The sequence below is a fragment of the Saccoglossus kowalevskii genome, chromosome 16, assembly GCF_978046115.1.
Source record: "Saccoglossus kowalevskii chromosome 16, keSacKowa6.1, whole genome shotgun sequence".
In the NCBI taxonomy this organism is placed as follows: Eukaryota; Metazoa; Hemichordata; class Enteropneusta; family Harrimaniidae; genus Saccoglossus; species Saccoglossus kowalevskii.
The window spans coordinates 15,879,402-15,901,663 of record NC_140656.1 but is presented as its reverse complement, the minus strand read 5'-3'; positions in this window follow the sequence as shown (position 1 = coordinate 15,901,663).

Below are 22,262 nucleotides of genomic sequence, written 5' to 3'. Positions count from 1 at the left end.
ACCAATGGTAACTTCTGAATCAATGGCAACTACAGGATACAATGTAACTACAGAACCCATGGTAACTACAGGACACAATTTAACTACAGAACCCATGGTAACTACAGGACACAATGTAACTACAGAATCATTGTTAACTACAGAGCCCGATGTAACTACACAATCAATGGTAACTACAGAACCCAATGTAACTACACAATCAATGGTAACTACAGGACACAATGTAACTACACAACCAATGGTAACTACAGAACCCAATGTAACTACACAATCAATGGTAACTACAGGACACAATGTAACTACAGAACCCATGGTAACTACAGAATTTATGATGACTACAGGTAATTCGAATAATCACTCATGACATCCTTCAGATCTTGTCAGTTTTTACTATTCAAATTATTCATTTCCAACAAAACAATAACGCTTCAGAACGTTCATGGAAGCAATATTGGGCAAAGTCATTCAACAATATGGATAGTAATAATGCAACACAATCATAAAAATTGTTCTAATTGAACATTACAGATTTAATTCACTTTCGTGAAAATATTGAACATTCTTTAGTTTTTGCTATATTTCGACTTCATGTGATTTTGATAGTATTTTCCTTTGTTCACACTAGTCCTTTTCGTGTAGATTCAAACGAATGTATTGTACGTGATATTGGTAATGCTTGATGACTGTTGTCACTTTCAGATTGTCCTTTCATCAATCCCGAGGGTTACTGTTCAAGCAATTTGTATATATTTGGATATTATGAAGAAATTCCCCCTGCAGCCAACAAATCGATAGGGGACATCAGTAGCGAAGTCCCAGAAGGGGCCGTTGTAAACTACACAATAGTAGAAGAAGAAGAAAGCACAGTATTTAGAGTTGACTCAGATGGGGTTATATATCCACTAGTCCCATTGGACAGGGAGATAGTAGATGCATACACGTTTACCGTTGCTGCGACTGGTTGTCAGTTCACAAAAACTGTTCCTGTTCATGTAGATGTAATTGATTTGAATGACAATCGTCCAATATGGCAGCAAATGGATTATAATGTATCGTGGATTGATGGAACAGCTGCAGGTGTTGCAATTGTTATCATGTCAGCTACTGATTCTGACATAGGTAACAACAGTAGACTAAGTTATGAATTAGAACCACCGTTTGAGGAGTATTTTTCAGTAGTTGACAATGTGGTGGCCAACATCGATCAACTGTTTCTGTCCGAGTTTATAAACGACGACAGAATAACCGTTCATGACAATAAGTTCACATTTGCAGTTCAAGTATGGGACAACGGTGATGAACCCAAAAATGCAACTACTTTCGCAGAGGTACATGTCAGTATAACGAGTCAAGTAGAGGAAGGATTTGTAAACATTACACTGCAGTCAGTGTTTGTATATGAGAATCAGCCAAATGGAACATACGTCACTACAATTTTATCTGAAACAAGTGATGAATATGAAGTGATATTTGATGTTGCCGGATTGTATGATTTGTTTGAAATTGATCCAATAGATGTAAGTCTTTCTTTATTTTTTTCTTTATTTTTGTTTTTTCTTTATTTCTTTCTTTATTTATTTCTTTCTTTATTTATTTATTTTCTTTCTTTCTCTCTCTTTCTTTCCTTCCTTCTTTCCTTCCTTCTTTCCTTCCTTCCTTCCTTCCTTCCTTTTCATTGAGTGACCTTATGTCTTTATTAAACTAAATGTTACCACGTGCAGGGGAATTTGACAACCAAGAGAGTGTTTGACAGAGAGATGAAAGACAGATATCATTTGATAGTCAATGGATACATTGCCGATTATACAAAGTGCTTTACTTACCCGGTAAGTTGAATAAATAATTTATATCCGTGTTTAGATACTCTTCGCGGAACCTTTGTTATCATATGATATTTCATCATTAAATTGTATGTACACGTATGTTTTGCCTTGCATATCAAATGCTTACCAGTCCTACGCAAAATATTTTATTTCTCCATTGTCCATCTGATTATTTCTACCCAGATTGCTGAAGAACTGATCATAGACATATTGGACATGAATGACAACTATCCTGTATTCACCTATTATATGTCATCCGGCTCAGTTGCTGAAAATTCGCCACCCAATACAACAGTGATAATGGTAAGTGTGAGATCAAATTGAGTTGATTCTAAATGTGCTATTTCAGATGACTGATTTATTGATTGATTGATTGATTGATTGATTGATTGATTGATTAGTTCATTTTCTGATTGATTGAACTAGGTGCCCCTCATTGAAGCCACTGATGCCGATATCAATAACAACTCTGCAATAGTCTATTCACTGTCTGGCGATGGCAGTGACCAATTCCAAATCGATGAAATAACTGGCATCATTACAACTTCCAATAATATCAATGTTCTTGATTTGGACCGTGAAAAGCAAGATACGTACAAACTCACTGTTACAGCAGCTGATATGGGCGGTGATGTTGACAATTTCAATACTTCCATACCTATTGTTATCTATATCAGTGACGTCAATGATAACACACCGGAATTTAATGAGACATTATATGAATTTGAACTTTCAGAAGATACGCCTGTTAATTACGTCATAGGCACGCTAATAGCCGAGGATTATGACATAGGGATAAACGGTCGTGTATTATATTCTACGGTGGATGGTAGTCATGGTGATTTTGACATTGACACTTATTCTGGTGATTTATTCGTTACTGGGTTATTGGATCGTGAATCTATATCATCATACGTCATAAACATTTCTGCTTATGACACTGGAAATCCAATATTAGAATCGTACACAGTAGTCATTATAGATATACTAGATACTAATGATAATAGTCCAGTATTTAGTTCTGACTTTTATGTAGAAAGTATAGAGGAATCAGCGCCATTGGATGGTTATGTACTGACCGTGAGTGCAACGGATGATGATGAGGGAACAAATGCTAATATCATCTACTCTATCAATAGCACAGATTTTGTTATAGACTCGAATACAGGTAAGCATGATAATAACTACAGACTGAATGAATGACTGAGTTAGGATTGAGTGAGTGAATATGATTGAATTACTGTATGATAGAGTGTGTGAGTGAGGTAGCGGGCGAGTGTGTGAGCGACTGAATGAATGAGTGATTGTTGATTGATTGTGACTGACTGAGATTGAGAGTGAGTGAATGAGTTATTGATTAGAGGAGTGATTGACGATTGATTGTCGATTAAGTGACTGTCGATTGATTGTGACTGACTGACTGACTGAGTTAGTGTATGATAGATGAGTGAGTGAATCAGTCAGCCAGTCAATAATTGTCAGTGAGTATGTGATTGTCGATTGATTGAGTAAATGTATGAGTGCATGAGTGAGTATTGATTGATTGTTGTAAGTGAGTGACTTGACTGTGTGAAAGTGATTGAGTTAGTGTATGATTGAGTGAGTGAATAGGTGAGTGAGTGACTTTACTGCATGTGAGATTGATTAATTGAGTGAGTGAGTGAGTGAGTGAGTGAGTGAATGGTGTCAATTGATTGTGAATGAATGAATGAGTGAGTGAGTGAATAAGCGAGTGAGTGAATGTAAGTAATATTGCATGATTAGGTGATTGAGTGAGTGATGATTGTGTGAATGAGTGACACTAATGTGTGTGAAAGTGATTGAGTTAGTGTATGATTGAGTGTGATTGAGTGAGTGAGTGAGTGAGTAATGTCAATTGATTGTGAATGACTAAGTGTGTAAGTGAGTGAGTGTAAGATCAGGTGAGTGAGCGGGGGAGTAATTGAGTGAGTGATGGTTATTGATTGTGAATGAGCGAATGACTTGACTGCATGTGAGAGTGATTGAGTTTGATTGATTAATTGAGTGAGTGAGTGAATGATGCCAATTGATTGTGAATGGGTGAGTGTGTGTGTGTGAGCGAGTGAGTGAGTAAGTGAGAGTCATTGTCTGAATGTGTATGAATGATTGAGTTACTGTATGATTGAGTGATTGAGTGTTGATTGACTGAGTGAGTGAGTGGGTGAGTGAGTGAGTAAGTGAGTGTGAGTATGATTGAGTGTTAAATAAGTTGATAAAAATGACAAACTATAAAGATTTTGGGGGTCTCTTTTTTGCATGACATCATACCGTAATAATGATTCGGAATTCAAATTGACAATTACTGTCTTGACAGCAACCGGTGACAAATTCAGAGCAACGTGGATTCAATAGATTTATTGTACAAAGCTGCCATTGTTGCTTGCAGCTATATTGTTTATTTGATTTGTGTATGCTCGCAAAGCTATATACATTTATTCATTCACATGTCTCGTACTCACAGGAGATGTATCAACTCAACAGACTTTTGATTATGAAGATCCATTTGACAGACAGCATGTGTTTGAAGGTAAATTCCGAAACATAATTATACACTGTATTGCTCTGTTAGTAGCGTGTTCACTTACGATTAGGTAAACAAATTATATTATAACTAGTTACCTGTGTAAACCAGCGTGTGTAATAAAACTATTACACCTACATTAAATTTACATTAATCCGTCTTTAAGAAAATAAGAATATGATTTTAAAAAATATCACTGATTTTGTACTTTTGCCTAAAACTCCTTGTATGATTGGTAGCTTTCTCTAATCTGACAGTTCAGGATTTACAAAATCTGCCTCCTTGTAATAAATTACAGGTCTTTGGAAAAATTAGTGTAATCTAGGATCACTGTACAGAAGTGAACTGTATTATTCCTTTCCGATACGCGGTAAAACTTATTCATATGAAAAAATATCCTTCAAGATAATCCTGAAAAAAGAGATCATTCTCACAGATACTGACAATTTTGTCATTTCCTTAGTATATGCCGAAGATGAAGGCCAGCCACCTCTCACGTCTACAGCATTGATACAAGTGATGGTGTTGGATGTCAATGACAATGCGCCAATATTCAGCCAGGAAACATACAACTCGTATGCTCTAGATGGAATGCCTCCAGGATGCCCTATCGTCGTCACCCATGCCTATGACAACGATAGTAGCAGTAATGGCGAGATATCATACCATATAACGGAGAATACCACAGACTTGTTTAGGGTTGACTATAAAGGAGTTGTCAGTGTGACAGATATGGTGAACTACGATGAACTGATTGAGGACGGATTGCTGGATGATGATGATTCTCTGCAGTTTTTGGTTGTTGCTATGGACCATGGGATACCGAGTTATAACAGCAGCTGTACTATCAACGTGACAGTAATCGATATACAATTAGAGGGTAAATGTAGATATTACTGTTTCTATCTCACGCATCTGTAGGATATCAAATCAAAATACGGCATCTAAATTTATTCTTTGATTTTTAACTTTATTCTATTGATATTTGAGTGTTGGTTATGTGACAGCTTTGAGATTGTCTACACAATACATTTTGTCTTTCAACAGATGCCTCGTGCGCGACCAACATTACTTGGTATGGGACTAAATTTTATCAGTTTCAAGTGGAAGAACATTCTCGCGCAAACACGTTTGTTGGTGACATATCGGCAGAAGCGTACGATTTAGATGACCCAGTTTACTCAATACTAGAAGACTATGCTGACAGTGTATTCGACGTAAGAGATAATGGTCATATAATCACGGATGGTGATATAGACAGGGAAGTGAATCAGTCCATAACTTTCACTGTTGTTATTCAGAATCAATATAACTCTGTCACAGTGAAATACGTTCCTGTGCACGTAACTGTGTTAGACATCAATGACAACTTCCCCATATTTTCACCCATAATATATATTACAGAGATATTGGAATACTCAGCAGCGGACACCTTCATTTCCCCTGTGTATGCAACTGATTTAGACTCGGGGGAAAGAGGAGAGGTCAGCTACGGGGTTTACCTTGAAAACTATTTTTGGATGGACGGCAATAATTTACGGAGTGCCCAGAAACTTGTCATCAATGAAATGCTTGTGGCTGGGTTGGACGTAAATAACGACGTTGTGGAAATTGTTGTCTATGCATTCGACGGTGATGGACAAAGGGGAAGCAACAACGCAACGATTAGATTGAAACTAACGGGAAATACTCAAAATAACAATCGAACATATCTCGACGAACGTGTCTTTGAGAACCAGCCAGAGGGCACCTATGTATCGAATGCTGCAACAGATGCCTACGAGTCTTACGATATTCAATATGCATTTGTAGAATCCAACGTTGACGACTTCACAATTGATTCAATTACGGTAAGTGGGATATGTTGTAGTGGAAATTTACTCATCACAGGGCACCGGGATTCCACTGAGTCCCGTCAATTACTTCTTTTGCGAATTTCAGTCGCAGTGAATTATAAACTAACCTGTTCAAATACGTCTCGACAGGTATCTAAATCAAAAACAGGTACCGGTTCTTAAAGCAGGGGAGTCGTCGCCTGCGCATGCGTCAGATGGCCATAGCGTTTCACTGTTTACAAACTAACGTCTACCCATGAGCCTTTGCGTTTTTAGTGTGTGTTGTTATCATAGCTTGAGACTTATGATCAATTCCCGCGCATGCGCAAGTGACGACCCTCCCGCTTTAAGTATTTCCACCCAAACATTGTAAAATTCTAACCTGTATTCGATGACGTTTACTCTGATTTTAAAAGACAAATGTTCCTTTAAACCTGCAGAACCTATTCTAGCTGCCAATGTCTAACAGATACTTTGCATGTCAGTTATTCTATGTCGATGTTTGTATACATCATGTAGACATGCGCATTTGTGGTAGTGATCAGTGATTCAAGTTATGTTTATGAAAACCTGTGTATTTTCACTCATTTCGTCGACGCTCAAAATACTTCTGTTTCTCGTCCAGTGTATTACTGTCTTAGCGTTCTTTAATTTTTGTCGACAATTAAATTGATTAGTGCTTGAATTGAGTTTTCCTCAGCATGGAAAATATATCCCTGGATATTTGAAAGTTAAAACATGCGCGTGTTCTTCAAACTTCCAAATTTTCACTGATTTGAAACATTACACTTTTCCGAGAAAACGCTTTTTTTTTTGGTTTTCGTGACTACATTAGAAGAATACGTTTACAAGCACAAGTCGACAGAAGATCAACGCTCACAAATTCACCACCACGTAAACAAAATAATAACTAATTTACGTGCATTTTTTGGGTAAAATGTCCTTTTTTTCTTTTGACAAACCATGTTCCCACTGAGAAATGATTTTTTTTAGAAATTTACCATCAAGTAAGAGTTTTTGAAACAAAGAAAATGGTTTGCTTTCTTTGTATTCTACTTACACAGCGAATGCACAAAAATCAAGTTAGATGTCGTTTTAAGTTTAATATTGTTGTATGCACTTTTCAACAGGGGATAATTACAACAGCAAAACCGCTCGACAGAGAAGACAGATCTTCATATCAATATTCAATTATGGTCTATGTTGAAGATGAAGCTGTATGTCTCGTTGATCCGGTGAGTAATTGTTTGGAATAATGTTAGACTTTCCTAAAGCGTCACTTCCTTATAGAAGACGTCAATTACTTGACGGTGAATCAAGCCTTTCCTGTCGCGCCCTCCACCGACAAAGTGCTTATATGACGTAAATATGTTACTAGTATATGAGGTCCTTATATTCGTCGACATCGTTTTAATATAGCTATGATTATCACTGACTTGGTCATATACTAGACTTTGTGACGTAGGTTATTCTAATTGGTGATTTTCTCGGCATTGAACTTGTTAATGATTTACTATACTCTTGTGAACACAACTATACACAGTCGTCGTTTTAAACTAAATATCACCCGTTTATGTTAATTTGACGTCACATACACGTTTCGGTGTATAGTGTGGAACTTTATTGTAGTGGGCAGTTCATTATACTGAGAGTCCCATGCATATGAACTATTATGTTGTAGTGTAATAAATTCCAGTGGGTTTCATTGCGTCACTGCAGCAGATTATTCGCGATAATGTATTCCATTATTGAGCATCAATGCCCCGTAATATGTATGTAAAGACAATGTTGTTTTCGAAAAAGAATAAAAAGAGAAAATATTTAAAAAGAAATATTAAAAATTGTTAGATAACAAGTATTTATCAATAAAATCGGCGTCAAATAAAACGGTCCATTGCCAATAATAGCGGATTTCAATATCGAAATCCAGGGGCGGATCTAGGATTCTGGAATAGGGGGTTGGCGATGAGTTGGCCTAAGGCCAAGTTCGCGAGCGGCGGTGGCACGAAGCCCTGTTGGTTGTTAAAAATAGGAGGGCCGCCCCTCTCTCCCCCCCCCCCCTCTCGGCCCCCATCTAAATCCGCCAATAAAATCAGGCAATATTGTGAGGGCATCGTCGTTTGCTCTGTACGCTAAAGTGTGCCCAATCGAAGCGTTTCATTTAGTACGCGCGCTTCTAGATTCAGCGACTGACCCTGCTGGCCTTGTGGCCACCCAACTAGGTCACCCTGTCATGTCAATGGAGTAAGGTTAACCAGGGTGATTTTTTATCCAAGCAAATGCGATAAACGAAGTGGGGGTACGTATGTATGTATGTCTACGAGTACAGAGAGATGAATTTATTCTGTTTTCGTAGTGAGTAGTACTACACAATTTGCGAAACGAGATCGACGAAAGACCGACGTGACTTGTATTTCCTCAGCGTCGGCTCCCGGTAAAAGTCACAGTCCGGGTAAGTTTGCATAAACAAAAGAAAGTTACCGTGTTTTTTTTATTTATACAGTCGAATTAAAATTACTATTGGCTCTCCTTTTAGGATGGCTAAAACGCACTAGGTTTCCAGTCACGTTCGTTTGCTCGCTACGCCTGTAAGTTTCGTTTGGCTTCATATTATTCGTCAAATTTCCGGCCTCCCTTAAAATTTAGAAATAACTATGTCACAGGCAGGACAGTTGCCAATGACATTTATCTTGACGGTTTAAAAATACTCGCGGAATCGCACCCCTACGCACAGTCCGAGGGCGATGCAGCCGGTCCACGATCTAACGTAGTGTAGTGCAATGCGCGTTGTGGACACCGAGACAACGTACCAGTCATGGTGTACCGTTCGCTCGGGCGATCACTACAACGCTACTCCACACCAAACATCAGTCACTCGTCCTCTCGCAATGTAAATGATTTAAATACAATAATATTTGATGGATTAAAACTAGTTTCTTTCTTAGTTTTATGAGTTTGTGGAAAGAGTTTCGAGAAAGACATCTTAAATTATTCAGACTCACGGGCCAGTGAATATGAAACTGTTCTCTTCCCTATGGATTTTCCGATTTTTTGGAGGGCAGCAAATCCACTGGTATTGACAACGCTACAAAATAATAACATTAATGAACTCCCCACGGAACCCATAATGGACTCAAACACAGATGTCGCAAAAAGTGAGCTTTCGCCCATTATGAGTGGGCGGGTCGTTGATTATGGTTTAAATATTTGCTTTTGTCTAATTAGATTGTAGCAGAGCTTATGGTCACGGTTCGTGACGAGAATGACAACTCTCCATATTTTGCACGCGATTGTTATAAAGGTCGGGTGGATGAAATCGACCAGCTTGATGAGACTCCCCAGGGAGGGGAAGAAGTCCGTCTGGTAGGTGATAATGTTCAAACACTTGAGCGCCATACTTTCCATATCAAAATATTGGTGAATCATTTGCTCATGTTGTTTGCTCAAAGCACAAATACGGGGCAAAGTCCTGTTTGTCTGTCTCTTCCGCTCTCTGCTGTCTGGGTCAAATAGTGTTTGAACAAGCTAAAGTGTGGGTGAGCTTCGAGCGACTTCGAGTGAACTTTGACGTCTTCCGCTACAAATAAAGGTTAGACATCCACTCTAAGATAAACTTTATAATAACAATCTAATTGGCATACTAATTAACTACTTTTAGTGTGTTTTGCCTAACCTTGAAATGTGCATACAGCTTGTATATGACCGACAAGTATGTGCCATCAAAGTGTGCATCATAATTAGCAAAATTGCATAATTTATTTTTTATTTATTTATTTATTTATTTATTTGGTTTTGTATTTATGTTAATTCGTATACTAAAACTGATTATCAATTTCTTCACAGAATTATCGAATAACGTCAACAGACTGGGACTATGGATTGAATGCTTCAACAATATATACACTCGCTGGTGATGGTCACGAACAGTTTAAAATAGATGAAAAAACAGGTGTCATCACAACAACAGATGATGAATCTGTTTTAGACTTGGATCGGGAAGAACGAGATCGTTATGATTTGGAAGTGATAGTGTCTGATCGTGATGGTGTAGATGATCTAAGTCTTAGCTCTAGTGTCCCATTAATTATAGAACTACTTGACGTGAATGACAATTATCCACAATTTACGGAGGCTGAGTATTATTACGAAATCTCGGAGAACACGCCCACTGGATCCGTGATTGACGTTATTAGAGCCACGGATGAAGATATTGACAACAATGCCAGAATTAGTTTTGCAATTCATACGGGCGCTGATGGTCATTTCGAAATCAACAGAACCACTGGCGTTTTGAGCGTAACACACACTCTTGACCGTGAAACCAAAGCAACATATACATTTAACATTTCGGCGAGTGACCATGGCGTACCTATTCTAACTAACTTCACTGAAGTCATTATTGACTTACTCGATATCAATGATAACCGACCAACATTTACGCAAAGTGCGTATAGAGCCCAGCAAGAAGAAAGTGTCCCTATTGGAACAAGCGTGTTACAAGTAACAGCCGAGGATTCAGATGCAGGTTTGAATGGCCAAGTGATATATTCGGCACACACAAGCGATTTTGCAGTTAATAGTACTTCAGGTAATGCTCTTATGTCGCCTATGTGGATAATATTCTTTAACTGCAACGCTGTTTTCCTTCACATAACTGGTTTACTGCTGCTAATCGCTGTGAGGGCGCGTTCATTAAAAGATTATTCAGAATCAACATTTTCAGATCGGTAACTGAGCGTACTGATATGGACGTTTACTGACAGTGGTAGGGCGCTTCACGTGGCCGTGAGTTTGAATACAATGGCGGCGGCACGGGAGGGGGGTCCCCTCGAAGAAAATGTTGGGAGCGTCGCCCCCACCCCCACCCTCCAAAAATGAAGCTAAAACCCTTGTATGCCAGCAAAATTAATCTCTCAAAATGCAGGAAATAGCGTTTCAGAAGGTATAGATTTCAAAATTGAGCAGATTTCGTCTCCTGCCTCATGCAAATGTTTGTGCCGCCGCCTCTGGAATCGTGTATGTATGTGTGTAATATGCCTATATAATGATGTTACGGAAGAGTTTCGTCGCCAGAAGGCGCAACTTCTAAAAACGGTGCATTGACATCACTATCAAATATAAAAGCAGCGTGTACTTATCTCAGTTATGAAACAATAACAAAACTAACGTATAATCCATGACATATCTCTGATCATTTTAGGTGAAGTAACGACACTTGTGGAACTTGATTACGAAGATACAGATGGCAGAGAATACATATTTGACGGTATGAATTGTAATGTTATAATGCCGCTAGTATATTCCATTACCACTAGTTTATACTTCAGTGTTTATTAAATTGTATCTTTCAGTATTTGCCGAAGATTGTGGCGAACCGTCCCATACAGGCTCCAGTCAGGTTAAAATCACCGTCACTGACATCAATGACAATGCACCACAGTTTGCAGACACGTATAATTGCACTATTGACGAAACCATGATTGTAGGTGACATAGTTGTGATAGTAGAGGCGACAGATGCTGACAGTGATACCAATGGAGAGGTGACGTACTCTCTTGACAACAATGACTTCTCTATTGATGACAGAGGTGTGATTACACTCGCTAAAGATGCCGGGTTAATCGTGTGTGAAAATGAAGACTACTGTTCCGAGATAACAGTTACTGCACAGGATGGCGGTGAACCTTCTCTCAGCTCAAGTACTGACGTGTTTGTGTTAATGACTGACGAAGGTCGTGGAATGGAATTCAGTCAAGACGAATATTGTGGTAATGTTTTAGAAGAACAAGAGCCACCTATATATGTGCTAACAGTGTCTGTTACTAACGACGATAACGTGGAATACAGTATTGCTAGTCATGTAAACGAGTTTGAGATCAACTCAACAACGGTATGTACACATACTTGTTAAACTTTCACTCAGGTTGCGTGGTGCTCGCTAGCATTATGTACGTTGTGTCTTTTAAACGAGCATACAATGCTCAATATACGTCTAATATTTTATCAAAAGGGTGACATCGTCACTACAACGAAGTTGGACATGGAGCAAGAAGCAATGTATTCCATCTCTGTTGCGGCCTGTGATCCTGATGGACATTACTACGACGGATTTACTGTGGTAACGTGGCTTCTTTTTATTTCATTTTTATTCACATTCAGTAACTTATATTTAAGTAGGTTAGTTTTGATACTTGAAAGTGTAATTGAATGCCTTCGGAATCTGATTTCAACAGGTAAATATTTTGGTTAATAATATCAACGACAACAGTCCAATATTTGACAGATCATATTACAGTGGTGAAGTGGGTGAAGGAAATTACACAGCGTGCTATGTTGCCATAGTGACTGTGATAGCAACTGATGCGGATGTGGATCCCAATACTGAAATAACGTACAGCATAACAGATGGACATAATGGTATGTTGTTTATTGGTAGTGAATAATTTGTAATTGTCACTTTTTGAATTATCTTTCGTTGATTGAACGAATTGTTAAAATTGCTGTGCACATACTTTAATACGCATCTCTATTAGGTGAGTTCTTCATCGATTCGAATGGAACCATTTATGCTGTAGGAAATATTGACAGAGAAGAAATTGCTTTGTATACGCTAACAGTTATGGTATGTATTGTTTAAACTCTGGTATTTAGCATGTGTTACTGTCTTACCTCGAATTGTTCGTGTTCACGTGGTCGAAAACTCCACGTGAGGCTGCAATGTATCATTCGTTGACGTAATCAATATGACTTTAATGTTGTGTTAAAAACAGATGTAAAATGAAACACTGCAATTTTAGATTATTTTTAATATATTATTACAGGCTACAGACAATGGCGAAGAACCACAGAGCAGTACTGTTCCTGTAGACATCACAGTTACTGATCTCAATGACAACTCGCCTATATTCACCGAAAATAACTACAATGGTTTTGTTGAGGAAAATGCGCAGTATTACATCAAAATCGTCAAAGTGAGTGCAACTGATGCAGATGAAGGTCCCAATGCTGAAGTGTACTACACAATTTTGTGTGGGGACGACGGCGACTTTGAAATTAACAGTGAGTAGTTATTACCATGTTCACATGTGTGCCACAGAGCTGGCTTAACTAACCATGGTTTTAAATGGTCCTGTGTTCATACGAGTATAAAGACTAAACTGAGCCGGCTGACATTGAGGGCGTGTTATTGTTCACACGTACTAAAACCGTTTCTGTTAGAACCGATCCAGACTTGTCATTTTCAGAAAGACTTACAATAATTTGGCGTGGCACACGTCTTTCAACGCCGGCTAAACTATAAAGCTGGGCTGTTAATCTGCTTTTTGGCACACTATGCGAACACTATTTAAGCTTTTGTGAAATGAAATATAACAAGCAACTTTTGGAATGCCAGAAATACCCTCCCTAATTGACAAATTATATACGTATGAACTTGTAGAATAGGCTTGATGCGCCACAGTTGTTACACAGTGCAGTTGCTTATCACATATGCCTCGTTGGTAAGTTCCTATTAATGACCCTCTTCGGGTTTAGTAAAATTGGGGGGGGGTGAACAGCCGAGTGGTTACATTACTAAAGGTTTGGCACAGTGCACCACTCACTGCTCAAATAATTCTGCAAAACGAACTCTAGTGCGATGACTGAATCGCGTTCACTCTGAGAAATCACGATACTACGCGATTGTAGCAAGGAGGGGCTAGTAAAAATCAGAGAGTATCAAGCTAAAGTAATGCGTTAACTCGTCAAACCAAACCAACTCGAAGCTTACTTACCACAGACCAAACATGCTCGGACCCATGCCTGGCTGACGTATGGCGACAGTTTTACAAATAAAATGTAAATATTCTTTCTCTATTGTAAACACACAGCTGTGCTTATCTGGGAAATAATCATAATATTATTCCTTTACAATGTAAGTGTCGTCGATGATTACGCCCAAAGTAGTCGTTTCGCTCCACTCACGTGTTGTCGGTATAGTAATATAATACATGCATTTTAGCATTATCTCATGAACCCAGATGTTATATCCGTTTGTGAAGGAATTTATGGAATTACGGTGACATTCCGTAAAAAAAAAACATTTTACTAACTTGTTATATGTAAATGTAAAGATTTAAAGGTCACGAGCAACTATTTGTGCGGGGAGTGAAATATTTCATGTTTACATTTGTTTTTACATAAATACATAAATTTTAGCAATTTATGAATTTTTTTTTCTATTACGATCCACTCTTCTTCTATTATCACCCAAACATACAAACTTGCGTGAATTGCATACGCTGGTTTTACCTTGTAACAATTAATGTAATTCGCAGTGTATTATGGGATTATCGCTCCTACTGCAAATGCTAAAATTGATTACGAGATGAAATCGAACTACACACTGGCGGTTCAGGCGCAAGATGGAGGAACTCCTTCTTTAAGGAATGTTACTAGCGTTTACATACAGGTTATCGATGTTAATGATAATGAACCTACTTTCGTTGGTGAACCATACGATGTCGAGATACTCGGTAATGCAGATGTTAATACCACAGTGATTACTGTTGTTGCCGAGGACGCTGATTCCGGAGAGAATGGCAAAATCACATATACTATGGAAGGTGAGCTACAATATAAATTCCCACATGTCAGACTGATTCTGGTATTGTGCTTTTTCTTTCTACCTCCCCTCAGCATCGTACAGTTTAATGTTGCTTTCCCGTATTTCTAATTTTATTTCTGTAGTGAGCTAACTTTAGCTTCTCATATTACTGCTTAGCTGTCCGGCACTTTCGCCAATCATCATGATTTTACATTAACTATACAGATTACTGTTGCCACTGTTTTACGAAAATGTTCGTCATATATTTCTGTATGTAAACAATTTGAATATTCCCTTAATTCTACTCACAATTCCTTTAGGTTCAAACGTATCATCATACCAACATTCAAATGACTTATTCATCTAAAAACCACGTAACCACTGTGACAACATATTTTATTATTCATTTTCCATATAATACAAGGCTTTTTTTTCGGAGAAACATTGTCGCATCTTTTCAGATCATGGTTCAATATATAATCAATTCCTAGGACAATTCAAAAAAGATTTTAGCGAAAATTGTTCAGATTTTGCCTTTACATTGTTTTAATGTTAAACGCAAGAACGATAAGACCTGGTTGTTTGAACGGTGGTTTCCCATAAAGTGTTACAGCATTGATGGATTAGTACAACGCGAAAGTAAATAATTGCACCACCTCCTTATAGTCTCATGTTTCATTCGGCATGTGTCATTGACCTTGTCTACGCTGGGAATAATAAGACTCTCTGTCAGTGGTCACATTCAATTTTGTGAAAAACTGAAGTAGCCTATCTTTGATTGACATTTTGTTTTGCATTTCATTTGCAACATTTTGCTTTAAAATAACCATGCCACATCACAGAATGTTCTAGAGTATCAGTTTTCTGAATATTTTTAAGGGTTGGGTGGTATCTCTGTAACTACAATGTATGTCTGACTCACAGGCCTATTGCTTTTGTTCAAATAGGGTTTTAAGCTATATCAGACTTAGCTTTTTTGGGCCCATAGGGCTACCTCTTTTATTATTGTCCTGTTTTCTTCTTCTTCTTCTTCCTTCTCTATTCCGTAACTTTTTTCATCAAGTTGTTTTACAAAATGGCTGGAGCTAGAAGCCTGAAGCGTTTGGTGCTAACCATTTGGGACTGCTGCAAATAACTTTAAAAATGGCGATCTGCCTTCTTGTTTGACAGATAATTTGTTTTGAAATTTGGTATTACTTCCCAACTAGTATTACTAGTTGCACAGTGTTATGTACTATGCACATGCATAGCTTCAGCTCAGATTGAAGGATCTAATAACGGTGCACTGTGAGTGTTTTATTTCAGAATTGAGTTTTAAGGCGTGGCGAGGGCATGGGAATTTGTCTGTGCTGAAGCAATCTGCTCGCAGCATTTTGATCTGTCCAAATCTTTACTAACCATATTGGATTTAGGCAAAACCGGAAGTGCCGATTTGTTTATCCTTTCTGAAGATCATTGAATTGTTTTCGACATAAAATCTTATGTGCTACATTAATTTGCAATAAAATCTTTACTTTGGCTGCTATAACAGTGGCATTCAATTCGCATATTAGAATCAATGTATAAAGTTTGAGGATCATTAAATATTCACGTCACGTGATTTCCGCTATCTTAGATTTCTTCTAAACAGGGAATAATTTCATTTCCTTGATGCCACGTTTGTCTTATTGTTTTGAAATTTACCACGTTGCATCTCTCTACTTCAGACAGTAGAACAAATATTACTGACCAGTCTTGTAGTTTCATCGTCATTTTGACTTGTCGGCAAAAATGGCAGAAAATTAGGGAATTCAAATCAACTTTGCAATTGGCATGGAGCATGATTGGTTGAATAATTGGAGTAGAGATGCAAATTGAGGCGTTTTTGTTGTGTTGTTATTTACAGAAAGTTACTACTTTGATATTGAGAATGACACTGGGGATATATGGGTCGCACAAAATCTGGTTGGTGCTCTTGGTACACACGAGCTATCAGTCGAGGCTACTGATCACGGAGATCCGCCACATGCAACAACAACTCTGGTATGTTGGGATAATTTTGAGATAGCATATGTACCATATACATCAATCACTCTCCTTCTCTTGCGACAAACAATGCACTAACTCTGTTCCCAGGTTACAATAACTGTACGTGAAATCAATACCTACGCACCTGTATGTGATCCGTCAAATTACACTGCCGAAATAAGCGAAGATGCACCCGATGGTACCTACGTTGTCGAGGTTATTGCTACGGATAAAGATGCAGAAAATAATTCTACATCTGAACTTGATGGGTCTGGAATTGTCTACTATGAAATTGTTCAAGGCAATGACAACGGTATGTAGGAGTACAATACGTAGCCGTTGGTAGCCAGAAATAAAAGCGTGCCGCACCTAAATTACATCATATATGTACGGCTACAAAAATTAAAGCTTATCTCCATTGTCTTATAGGTTTCTTTAAGATAGATGCAATCACTGGTATAATACGAACTAGTGGTACGATTGATAGGGAAGTTGAAGCGGTTGTGTATCTTGTAGTATCGGCATATGATGATGGACTGCCGTCGAAACAAGACAATGCTACTGTTGATATCACTTTATTAGATGTCAACGATAATCCACCTTCTATTTATCCAGATGAAATGTTTACGTTTGTTTACCATGTACGTATCTGCAGGTTTGTTGTCAGTGTACTAGTATATGTATTGTACGTAGACATGTAGGAAGTCATGAAATCAGCGCCCCGACGCATTGTAATGCACTGGGCAAAATCATTGATATACGATTGTATACGCAGATATATATTTTGTGTATATTCACGGTATACGCAAGGAAGTCATGGATACATCAAAACAGACAGAAGAAAGCATGCTATTTTATGAACACCTGGCATAATTTCAGCTGTTGTCTTTATTTTTATTTTTTCTCCGAGGGACTTTCCAAGGGAAAATGTATTCACCCATATTTACAACAGTGTATAGTGTATGTCATCATATTTCTCGTTTTTTTTTTTTTTTTTTTTTTTTTTTTGCGTGTAGGATTCTCCTATTGGAACATTTGTTGTGGATGTCAATGCCACGGATCCAGATGCAATTGGAAGCATAACATATTCGCTGTTGACATTGGAGTCTGTCCGAGCCCTGTTCGATATTGATGAACAGACTGGGGTTATCACAACGAACGCAATATTTACCGTTAATACGGAATATTTGGTGAGAGTTGTTATATGCAATACACCATCTGTGCATTATAGGTTTCCTTGATATTCTGTTTGATTACTTCAACAAATTGTAGGACACCTTCAATATGTGTTCATGCATTCAAACAGATATGCTACGCATTTCATGGAACTTTATTGTGGTCACAGATTTACAAACATCGAGTTACCATATTTTAGAAACTATGTCAACGTATGTTAAACCACGCCCAATTTGTAACTAGATGTTCAATTAACGGAAAATCGATTTGAGGGGAACATAAATTTGTGTTTGCATTGATGGTTCACATTCAGTAACTGGGACAGTAAATCGAACTATGAGTTATATTCTTTGCTAACCCATTCGTATATTTGTCCCAACGCGCTTAGATACACACAGATACGCTTTAATTTGTTCAACAGTAATTCGAAATTCGTTTTGTCTACCTAAATCGCACAGAACGCAGCATTGAGCTTCGAATCGAGTTACTCGTTTATTAATAGCATATTCGACATGTAAAGTGATTTGCCTATCTAAGTTGTTATCTACATGAAATACTTGGCTTTGTCGGAGATTTGTGTGCCCATTGACATCCCCAATCCGCTGTTGATAAATTTTATACATATATTTATATTTAATAGTGGAATGTTCATTGATTTTTCGAACAAACTCGTGCCTGGAGTAGTTTCGTAAACTCCACAAAACAGTACATTTATATCGTTTTCCATGTTTAATTTTATGTGGTCACAATAGCGTATTATGAAACCATATTCTTAAGAATAAGGCTCTCTATTGTGATAGTTGAGGTCAGTTTATTTCTGCTTCATTTTCTTTTCTTTTCTTTTTTTGACGCCCGGGACGCTATTACGCTATATGGTCGTTGATTGTATTCAAATGAAGTCTATTGACTTGTTTTCAAAAGCCGCTTACTTTGTGGCAACTATGTGGCTTTACGTGTGTGCAAACAATTGTGGTTTCATTGTTCCTGTGTTTGATTATGCGAATTGATTTTTGGTCTCTGTTCACTGTTGTATGGCCAAAATGGTTCCACATCGTGCTTGACGATATGCAAAATAATACCAGTAAGAGCTGTTACATATATGACTTTATTGTTAAACTTCTGGTTTATTAAATAATTTAAGAATTGATTTTAGGCATCTATGTATGTTTATTATGAATATAGTGCACCGAAGAGCCCCTGCCAAATTAAGATAGAGTTAATTTGAATGACCCTGATTTCAATCTTAAATAAATAAATAAATTGGAGTAATATTTATCTTTATATTTATCTTTTATACTACAATATAATTAATATATTATAAAGTGCGGAACTTTGACCTTTCAGTTGATGGTTTCAGCGAATGACGAGCACCTTTTCCATGACGACCATGGGTATGTCTCGGTTGAAATACGTTATCGCGATCCAAACACAAACAGTCCGTTATTTGCAGAAGGTGAGTAAGTCAACATTTCATAATGATATACAAAATTTGTCTATCTGATTATGAATGTGACTCATACAAACGTCTTGTCAACTTTCGCGAAACAAAAACATTATGTAGTCATTAATCGTATATACAACGTATTTACGCGCTTAGGATGTATTTTCATGAATGTCATCAGAAAGTCAAATTGTGAGAAATTAAATTGTGCCACAAAGTTTTTTTCAGATTATTCGTCATGTCAAGTTGCACAAGAACACTAGTTGACCCATATGTTCAAGGTTAATTATTTCACCCCCGTGTACATTTTTGTTTCCTACAATCTGAGAAGTCTAGTTGCATCATTTGTGGTAACACAACGGTGGGGGGGGGGATTATCAGAACGGGATAAAATGATATAAATCACATAATTATTAATTTGTTTTTATTCTTGAAGTTTATAAGTGAGATTATTCCCAAAACATTAATGTGTCAGGTGATTTATGTGAAATATTTGATGATAGGAATTTTCATGAAAAGCAAGATATATGTTGGCCCTCTATTTCATTGGTTATTTATTTGATAACGTATTGACTAGCTAATGATTTAACGCGCGTAGATTCACAAGCATTAACACCCGAATTGCTGCTAGTCGCGCTAATTTGGATCCACGGCGACTCCAGAAGATTTTTCAATGTTGCTCGGATTCATTACCGAATAACCCAATAAAGCTTTATGAATGCTCTCGGAATGTGAAAACATATCTATATATTAGTTGTGCTCTTCCTATTGTAACGCACTTGTAACATTAATCGTGTCAGAGCAAACTCATATTGATTATTCCAATAAATTAAGATGACGAATGCTCAAAACTGTGTTTGAAATTACATAATTCCATCCTTGAGACAATGTTTGGCATATTTTGTAAATTATTATACAGATCTGTTGTGTAGATTATATACATTACGTAATCATATTGAATTTTCCTCAGATGAATATTCCACAGCGGTACCCGAAAATCTACCACCTGGTTCAGTTCTAGACCTAGACATCTTAGCTATAGATATCGATGATGGTGACGATGGGAGTGTGACATATTCACTTGCCTATGTAGGAAATGAGAGGGTAAGTTGATCACTGTAATGTGTCACCTCGAAGTCGATTGATTGATTATTTGAAAACACGTACATTATAATGATAGTATTATCTCCCCCCCCTCCATAAGAACACTTGGTTCTTGCATATTCATGTAATCGTTGTTTTGGTACGCAGGGAATATTCGAGATCAATCCAGTTACTGCCAATATATCCACTCTTTATTTGCTGGACTCCTTCGAGGTAACACCATTTTATAATTTGACTGTTATCGCTACTGATGGAGGTGAACTACCTAAGTCAAGGTGGGTGATGATGCTAAAACATTTCATACAGTACATGTGTCAAGTTTCCAATGCACACCTCTGTAATGGCGTGTGAATTGAAGGTTTTAATTGTTAATTTGTATTTGCAGTATTGTTCCTGTATACGTTATAGTCACAGACGTAGTTGACCCAACTACACCAAGATATTCGGAATGCCTGTCTGCAGAGGACACAAGTAATGCCAGTTATTATTTTAACAGTGCCAGTATTTATCTTCGCTATGTATTTCATTGAAATATATTTTATTAAGTCATCAGACCAAATGATGAAAATAACAAATCAGATACCACACTGGCCAATGGTGTTAGCTATGCAAAGAGACATATACAATGTAAAACAGTGGATAAACGTTCCAATAAATTGAGTGGCTTGTCATTGCGACACGCAATAATAATATTTTGCGGATTGACTCTTTAAAAATCAAATACAAACGTTCCAGGTGTCTCTTTCCATAATCGCACAATATATCCCGCGTTTGTGAATTTATATTGGAGGACCATTAAACTGTATGATGATTTGGATTATGATATACCTTACTGTGATTATACGTTACCCACCAATTGCATATACTTGCATAATTTTTCTAATGTTTATGCAAATACACGTGTGGCAACTTAAAATATAAACATTAATGTTGTCAAATTATAACTTGTAGAGACTTAACATTTTATTATAATTATTTATGTATTTCCCAAAAACTATTGCCTGATATATATATATTTTCTCCTGAAAAAATATTCATGTTTTTTATTTTGACTAATAAACATTTGAAATAAAATGTAATTTGTATGCAACATTTGTATAAAGTACAAACGCAGTTCATTTTTCTTCTTTTTTAGGTGCCTGTCAAATATTATTCGCCATACTTTTATCAGTTGTATGTTTTGCTACTGTTATTGCCGTCTTGTATTACTGGAAGTGAGTAACGTATAAATTATTTGATATTTTATGTTAGTACCTTACGATCACGTTATGAAATTCAGAAATATGTTGTGATAACATGTCTAGGAAGTATATACTTGTTATTGCATATATATTATATACTGTTTTTCATGAAACAAGAAACTTTTGTTTACATTACAGATCACAACAAAATTTGAAAGAAGGTAATCTGATTGAGGAATCTAACCAAGTGCATTTTTTTATTTTCTAATATTGTGTTTATAATTTCAACATTTTACGTCACAGTATACCAATTTGGTTTGAATGAAGTTATGTGCTCAACCTATAGAATCTGATGACAAAAACATTCAAATTAAAATTGAGTATTTTATTTATTAGAAATCCGTGCCAATATGACCTGGATCTCTTCTGTTATCGTTCCTATATTTAGGGATCCTAACGTTATTAATTTGCTAGGTAGCTTGATTGGTGGGTGGTCACGTGGTTCGGTGGATTTAAAAAGAGTACATTAATCATACACTCGGGGAAAGGGGGTCACATCGATGTGACTT